Here is a 9,215-nt window from a genome sequence, read left to right on the forward strand (position 1 = left end):
ATTACGGTACAATATTTGTTCTGAAACCAATATCAATGAATGCACATATTGGAGTGATTTTAGTGGGAGAAGAAATCAGGAAGAAGAGCTAGAATTGGATAGGACACATATTGACGAAAGCACCCAGTTGCGTCACAAGGCAATCCCTCACATGGAATCCTGAAGGTCAAAGGAGGAGAGGAAGACCAAAAAACACATTATGCCGAGAACTGGAGACAGACATGAGAATAATGAACAGCAGTTGGATAGAATTAGAACAGAAGGCCCAGAATACAGTGGGTTGGAGTACGCTAGTCGGCGGTCTATGTTTCATTGAGAGTAACAGGCGTAAATAAGTAAGTAATTTTAAAGATTACTTATGTATTAGATATTTAGATTATAATAAACGACTAAAACCATTAGTTCTTTTCAATTTTAAATTTTAGCCTCCATCAAATTGTGATCTGTTCATTTAAAAAAAGGTTCTAATAAAATATATATTGTTTGTTGTGAAATAAAATTATTGGAGGTTTGTTTAAACAAACTATTATCGTGTAATTAGATTATTAGGCAACACTAAACTGAATTTAATTTGGTGATTTTTTCTTAAAAATAAAATTAGCATACTGTATGATTAATTATTGTTGTGAAAAATTAGTACACACAATTACATGGGAGATAAAAAATATGAAAGTAAATATTAACAAAGCATTTGAGAAAATATATCATAATTTAAAGTTAATCACTTTCCATTAGAAGTACTGTAGTGTGGGCTACTTATATCCATATAAGTAGTATATGGTGATAGTCAGACATAGAATGTATTTTGATAGAAGATCGATAAGGAAAGAACAGGAATGAAGCACAATCGGTATGAAAATGCATGAACAATGAAATCAGAGAAGATGGACTGATATTTGCGGAAGGAACAGTTAAGATTGAGACAATTGATTGTTATTTTGCAAATTAACTATTTATTGTACAGTTATCAGAATTTAGTGAGATAGTCTGTAATTTGTGCTCAAGTACATTCGATCGTCCGCAGTCGTGTTCTGTTCACTACAGTACTACAGATCCAATAAGATAATTAAAAAAAACTTTTCACTTATAATTCTATCAAATTTTTCCGAGTTATTTTGTCTATTTAAAACAAGAATATAGGCTCTATTTGGTATTCTAAAAAAGGAGCTTATTTTTAAGTGAGAGTGACGTATTGTCTGTTAATATTATGTGCTTTTTAATGAATTATTGTTGTATCGATTGCCTCTGTGCCCATTTTATCTATATGATGTTATATAAGACCGCCTATCAGAGAACAGTGATTTTATCGATCTGATCTAATGATACACAAAAGCCGTATGAGCAGTCTTGAGTATCTATCAGTCCTGCCTTCTGTCTAGCCCAGCCAGCTAAGTCCAGAACACCAATAACAGCCTCTGCAATATTATTCATTTTTCTTAAACATACTGGGTTTATATGCCAAACAAACTGACCATATCATACCATAAAATAGAAAATATCATTTGTACAGTATTCAACCAAATGTGGCTGTGAATAGGGGGAACAGTAATTAATAGACTGGGTATAACTCAAGAATGGTAAATCGTATAATAATAGTCTATGAGTCAAAATAAAGCTTATAATAAGAGGAACACGAATAAAATAGGAAATTTATCATATCGGTCCAAAAATAGTTCTCAAAGTTACCATTCATAAATCTCCACGGGATATAACTATTATGATATTCTTTAATTTTTCAAACTGAGCCATTGCAAAGAATATTCTTTGGTACATCTACAAGACGAGGTAAAATCTCTTGACATTGTTTTAAGGAAACATGATATTTGTACCAAAAATCATTCGAAATGACATCTGAAATCGAAATCAGTTTTCTGTCTAAGGTGGTTGGGGAATTTAATTCAGCTTATTTCCAGATATGGAACACATGAAATGTCCCTCTGAAATTTCCTCAGGAATAAGTGGTATACTTCAGCATTCAATAATGAATTTCAACGACTCATTTAGAATTTAAAATCATGTGAACTATAGTTTTATAATTAGGAAAATTTCGCATTTTAGATATTCGGTTTATCGGGTTGAATTAAATTCAGGATCAAGTGCATCCATATATAAAATTCAGTTATCCGAAATTAAATTTTCATCTCAACGACGCAAATACAGAATTAGTATTGAGTATTGGGTTAAGTGAAATTAATAGTTATTACAACATACCTTTGAAAAATTGTGCGATTGCACTGATCTCATTAGTAAAGTGGTATTATAATCACTGTTGATTAAGTAAATGTTTGGTTCACAAACAAATTATACATATCACTATCTAAATTAAAAATATTTTTATATGTTCTGTATACTTGATTCACTCATACCAAGTGACTCTTTAATTAGAATGTTTTCTCATTTTTACTTTCCACTAACGGATAGCAGTATTTCTAAAGTAAACTAATAACTCTTTACAATTATATGAACCCCTATTTCTGGTGTTTTGTTCATCATATTGTATTACATAATCTGATTTGGTTATCCTTTATATACATTCTTCCGTCCTTAGATTTTATCTTCTTAATCTTTTTGATTAGATGACATTAGATTATGCTCGACTTTGTTAATTTTAGTAAAAATTTTTAGAAGAATCTGTATGACTCTTGAAGTTCAATGTTATATCAAACTAAACTCCTTTGAATAAAACCGAAACAACAAATCAGGTAGAATAATATGAGTCTTGTGGTTTCCGATCAGCTGTATGTATTAAGGTGCAACATTAATATGTGACAAAATGTGAAGAATTAGAATACCAAAGACATATATATATATATATATATATATATATCCAACTCTGTCCTGAGCAATCCTTTCCAGTTCTTTCTAGAAGCTATACATTCTTTGAATGTCTGCTTCTGATTCTTGATGCATTGTTTTCTTTGGCTTTCCTCTCTTCCGTTTCCCTTCAGAATTCCAAATTAGCTCTTGCCTCTTGATACAGTTTGATTATCCCCACAATGCATGTCCTATCCACTTCAAACGTCTTTTTTAAATTTCTTCTTCTACTGGAAGCTGGTTTGTTCTCTCCCAAAGTAGGCTGTTGGTGATGGTATCCGGTCAACGAACATTGAGTATCTTGCATAGAGAATTGCTAATGAATACCTGTACGCTTTTGATGATGGTTGTAGTAGTTCTTCTATTCTCAGATCCGCACAGTAGAACTGTATTGATGTTGGTATTGAAGATTCTGACTATGTATCGTCTGACTGTTAATTTGAGTTCTATCCGTTCTTCAACTGTAGGAATGCTGCTCTTTCTATACCAATCCTTCCATTTACGTCTGTATTAGATCTTCCACGTTCATAGATGAAGCTGACTAGGTGTGTGAAAGTTCCCATCTATTCCACAGTTTCTCCACCAAGTGTGATTGGATTGGTGTTCTCCGTGTTTTATTTCAGGGTCTTGGTTTTCCCTTGTGTATTTTTAGGCCTACTGATGCAGAGGATTCCGCTACAGTGGTTGTCTTGACCTGCATTTGCTCGTGTGTATGAAATAGAAGAATAAGGTCATCAGCAAAGTCCAAATCGTCTAGTTGCGTCCAGTATGTCCATTGTATTATGTGCTTCCCCTTAGATGTGGAGGTTTTTCTTATAAAGGCGTCCACTCTAGTTCAACTTATCTATTCATAAAGCTGACTGCCAAGCTAGGACCTTTGTTTTGGTGATGGTGCATAAAACATGTCCTTCTGATTTAAAAATATTTTTGGCTGTCTTTTTTTAAGAAGTTGAGACCAATGAATTTACATCGCAAAACAACATTTTGCGATTGTCTGTTATCATACGAAAATGAGTTTTTATCGTTTTGTCTACATAAAATACTGTCTAAAGTCTTATTGTGTTGCGATAATATAATACTATAAAAGACATATATTTAATATTAATGGCATATATTCTCCCGAAACCCCTAAAAGAACATTCAAAGTGAATGTCGCAAGCATTTTAATTCTTTTTATTTCAAAGAGGAAATTATGTTTTTACCGTTGGTGTCTTTTATTCTAAATTGATATTATGTTTTAAGAAGTACCGTTAAATTAGGTACCTAGATTATTTCTATGTTAATAATTTACTGTTATATATAATATTGATTATTCAAATAAGATTTTCCCCTTAACTACTAACATGGAAATTAACTGGTGATCATGAATATCTACAGTATTTTCCTTTGTTCATGTTTTTTAACTTATCTCCCTTTTTCAAACTTTAATAATTGACGACGAAACTGACTTGTCTACCCTAATATTAGAAATGAAATAATTTTCAAAGGAAAGATGGATAGTGGTCAGCAGTAGAATCTAGGATTTGCGTTTCATCCCATTCGGGACTCGTCGGCTGGATGTACCTGCATCTCAGAGCTGATGTTCACTCTGGGACTCGAAGTTAGTACCGTTCGCTTCAAACCTCATCGCGTTATCGAAGTAGTTCACACAGGATGCACATACGCCATCAAGAGACTGATCAATTTCAGTCGTGAATACCTATGGGAAGATACAAGTAAACAACACCGAGTGAAATAATTTTTCGATAAAAAGAACTTATTCATTAATGAAACAGTATTTCGTAGTAGCAAAAGATTTAAGCCTTGTTTTTCCCCCCCCCATTATTTTTTCTAAATAACGATTATTGTAAATAACTTTTAATTGTTTTTAAAGGTTTTTCTTTTTATAAATAATCATTAGTTGTAGATTATATTTTCGTGAAGTGAAAAAAAAGATCAAAAAATGATCAGCTTCTTTTTTCTTAGTAAACTATCCTTTTGCTTTAAATAAGAAAATTTTTATCTTTCAAAATAGTCACATTCTATTCTATTTAACATCAATAAAGATGATCATTTAATAGTAGAACTAAATGAGATTATTCATTTGTTTATTGTTATGATTTGTAATAGAGTAATTATTGGTTGAATAATAATGCTATTAAATATGGAGAATATTATCCTAGTGTAATGAACAAGAACACGAGTGGGGACAAGCGAATGGATTTGACACGAAAAAAGTTACAGACCATATCACTAAGATCTGACAACCATACAGTAAACAGTTAGTTTGCAATCTATCAATCAATTGTCTCAATCTTGACCATTCCTTCTGCGAATACCAGTTCATCGTCTCCGATTATTATTGTTCATGCATTTTCATACTGATTGTGCTTCATTCCTGTTCTTTCCTTACCGATCTTTTACTGAAATATATTCTCTGTCTGACCCTCACCATATACTACTTATGTGGATATAAGTAACCCACACCACACTAGTACTTCATAATCTATCCATTAATGATATTTTTGTAAGATAGCTTTTAATGTTTCGAGATTAAGGTAACCATTATGAGTAATATTAGTTAACATAAACTGTTTATATAACTTCCAATAACAAATAACTAAATGATGTATTAAAAGAAATAAAAGTAAAATCAAACAAGGTTGACAGTTTACCACATTGACTTATTGTAATATGGAGAAAAAAACAATAATTTTAGCATTAATAACATGATCCCTACAATATTTATTACTTAATGAATAAATGAGTTAATACTGTTCTCGAACTTTACACCTAATCATATAGCTTTATTTCTTAGATTTCATTTAAAAATCAATAAATTACATGATCATTTTGTGGTAAATATGAAATTTTATCGATTCATTAATTTAAGTCAACAATATATTTATTTATATATGGAAAACCTGGAAGCACTGGATGGCCGTCCAGTGGCCTAGCTTCAGTTGACTCATGATTTCAAGTATATATATAAAAAAATTACTAAAAAATCTCCACAAATAACCCAATATATTTATTTGTCAATATCTATAAGATAATTAGTTGATAACTATATATTACAATCCTTTTATATTGTCTCTATTATATTCTATTCAATAAAAACAATACAAAATGAATGTTGACATTTCTACTTATATCATTATATACAATAATAGTAATTTGGATAACCTAAAATACTCGGTAATTGTGGTATGTACACATATATAGATATCGTTACCAAAATATTGAACATTGAAATAGTTTCCTTTTTTTTTCCAACTAGTTCAGTCAACTAGTTTTGACACACTAAACTTCATTAACAAATGTCTATAGTTTAAATTAAAATTGTCATAAGGGAAAAGATTTTGTATATCATAGTAACTTATATTTTAAATAGCCCACACATTACTGGTTAATAAATGAAAAAAACTCATTTATTTTTTCACTATTGTTAATCAGCTAAATCATCATTCTTTTATCTTGATAGATGAATTCTTCTCAACGTAAATGTTCATATACATATATACATATTTACAAAAGTTTACAGATTTTCTTATATTGAGATATATATGGACACTATTCATACATTTTACGTAAGGTGGTCTACACAAAGTATTTTGGCGCCATTATCAATATTCACTGTAGAAGGAATAATATGAAAACTGTGTTTAAATGTTTGTTTGTGTGTATGTGTGTGATTATTTAACATGATATAAATTATGTTTTCAATACAGAGAAATAGCCTTAAATAGGCGAAATGTTGGCGATAGATTGTTTACATACAGCCGTTTGATTTTTTGTACAAAATAATCCATTCAGTTACTTGAATCATAACAACAACAATTTTCATAATAATAACTATTGAAGATTATCTCCATAACTGAAAGAAAGCACAACATTTTTTCACCAAATATATATATATATATATTTGCTGACATTTCCAGTTTTAGTAAATTTAACTAGACACTATGATATTTGTGAGTGTGTATATTGTGTACTGTAAAAAAAGTGAATACAAAGAAGCAAATGGTGGGATCTGCTTATTCTTTCCCTACCCTCCCCCACAAAAATATATACATACATATATGTTTGAATTGTTAAAAAATTATTTCTTAAACTGACACTTTATGATAAATATGATGCTAATGAGACTGATAACAGTCATACTATTTAAGTTTGCACAAAATATTTTAGTTTTTTTTCTTTTTTCAGTTTTCATTGAATTTCAGTTGCTTTGGTGTCTTTTTTTTATTTTTTTTTCTAATTTAAATTTCAGTAAAATAAATCTTTGTTACACAGTCAGACATGTAGGTGTATGTTTATATGTGTATAAATATAAGATTTGTTATGTGTAAACCGAAAAGTTTCCTTAGTGAACTGGTCATTTGGATTAGATACTAATCATGATATCTTTTATAGTTACATGCTCATAGATTACTTTGAACCATTTAAAATGGAAATGATTTTGAATCGATCTATTGTATGCCTTATAGCAACTATTTAGTTATGTAATGATTTCTTTTTAAACTATTAATGATTAACTTTATTTTTAGTTTAATACATCATTATTAGTTAACAAAATTTAAAGCAAATTCTACCAAAAAGTGTATACAATAAGATGGTTAATAAAAGTAAGGATAATGATAACATTAAAGTCACTATTAACTTCTTTATTGATACTGTAGTGAATGAGAGTACCAATGGGGACCACTAAATGTAGTTTAGCATAACATTACAGAATATCTTGGTAAAACCTGAGAACCATACAGTAATGATTCATTTGAAAAATATCTATCAATTGTTGTTCCTTCGTTTCTATATTAATTACTGTCTGTTCTCGTTCTCTTCGATTTTATTAACCTTCTGCCTTCAGGCGTTTCACTTTCGATTGGTGGTACATACTACTTATATTTGTCGATATCAGTATCACACACCACAATACTACGTATTTGATTCTAACAAAGAAATATTGGAACAAACTTGTACATCTTTAAAGATTAGTTTTTCAACAATGAATGGCTTTCGTCTATCTTCATTGGGAAACCTCTCTAAATATTTTGCTCTTAACATTCTTTTTCATTACATAACATATTCGATGCATGAAATCTAATTTCATTCACTCCTGTTTTTCTAGAAAAATTTGATAAAAATAAAAATAATTTCTTGATGGCTCTGAATGAGTTATGGTGAGACAATTTCCAATAATATTTCGTTTTTAATTTTAGATTTTCTTAAACTTGTGAACCACTAATGAATATTGGAAACTCTTAGTGCAAAACTTCTTCATAAATAATAGTAGATATGAATATAATTATGGACCATTACATGATATAGAACTTTCTGAAACAGCTAACTAAATGCAATGGTTGCATTATTATTATTATTATTATTATTAGTAGTAGTAGTAGTAGTAGTAATGATGATGATGATGATGACAGTAATAGCAGTTTTTCGATAAAGAAATTAAAACGCTAGATTTTGCATAAATAGTTTATCAGGTTTATAGTACGTGGAGAGAATTTGTTTAATGTTGTAAAATAACTATAAGTAATGAATAGTTTGCAAGTTATTCATCCACGATGAATCAACTCGTCAAACTCTTTTGGTTATTATTTTCAACAAATAAATTTCATTGTGCCTATATGTTTGTTTAACTTTGATTTATGAATAAGGACTTCCTTTAAAAATGGTCTCCTAAATAATGAGTTTAATTTTTCTTTCTATTTTATTTTTATTGTTAAGATAACTTCGTGAAATTTCTGTTCAAATTTAAGATAATCTTCACTATAAACTGGGGTTGACTGAAGAACTACTGAGAGTTACATAAAGACAATAATCTATTTCTTCTCAAATTAAATTTTTTTCAACGCTCATTCGAGATCCTAAACATGATTTAAAAACGAGATCTACATGTTTTTCAAAGAAAGTTCGTCACTATTTCGTTAGCAATTTGAGATATAATATTCGGTAATTTTAAGTTCAGTTGATTCACAATATAGAATAACTCTCATCATTTACAATTTACTTAAAATTTTTGTTAAGTAGATGTGTTAAAACTGTCGTAAAATTTCTAAATTGGTTACTTCATATAAAGCGTCATACAGAGGTTACGTTTTTACCTCTCAAATTAGAGGATATCGCTCTACAAGTTTCGTGTTTGTCAAAAGGTTACGCTTCTTTATTGGAATAGGATTTAATTTCTTACAAAAGAACAAAATCAATTGATTGATGTCTTATTGAATTATCTACTAGAGGATTTACATCTGATTGGTCACTGAGTATTGATCAGTGTCCTATATGTTAAGTCTCTCTTTGTGCTGATCAGCTTCTGTCGATCGAAGTCAGTCTGCACGAATAGCTCAATGGTAACGTTTAAGACTGTGAAACTGGGTGAAACAGGATTAAGCCCCCTAAGGAGTATGAGT

The sequence above is a fragment of the Schistosoma mansoni genome, chromosome W (assembly GCF_000237925.1).
Source record: "Schistosoma mansoni strain Puerto Rico chromosome W, complete genome".
NCBI classification, from domain to species: Eukaryota; Metazoa; Platyhelminthes; class Trematoda; order Strigeidida; family Schistosomatidae; genus Schistosoma; species Schistosoma mansoni.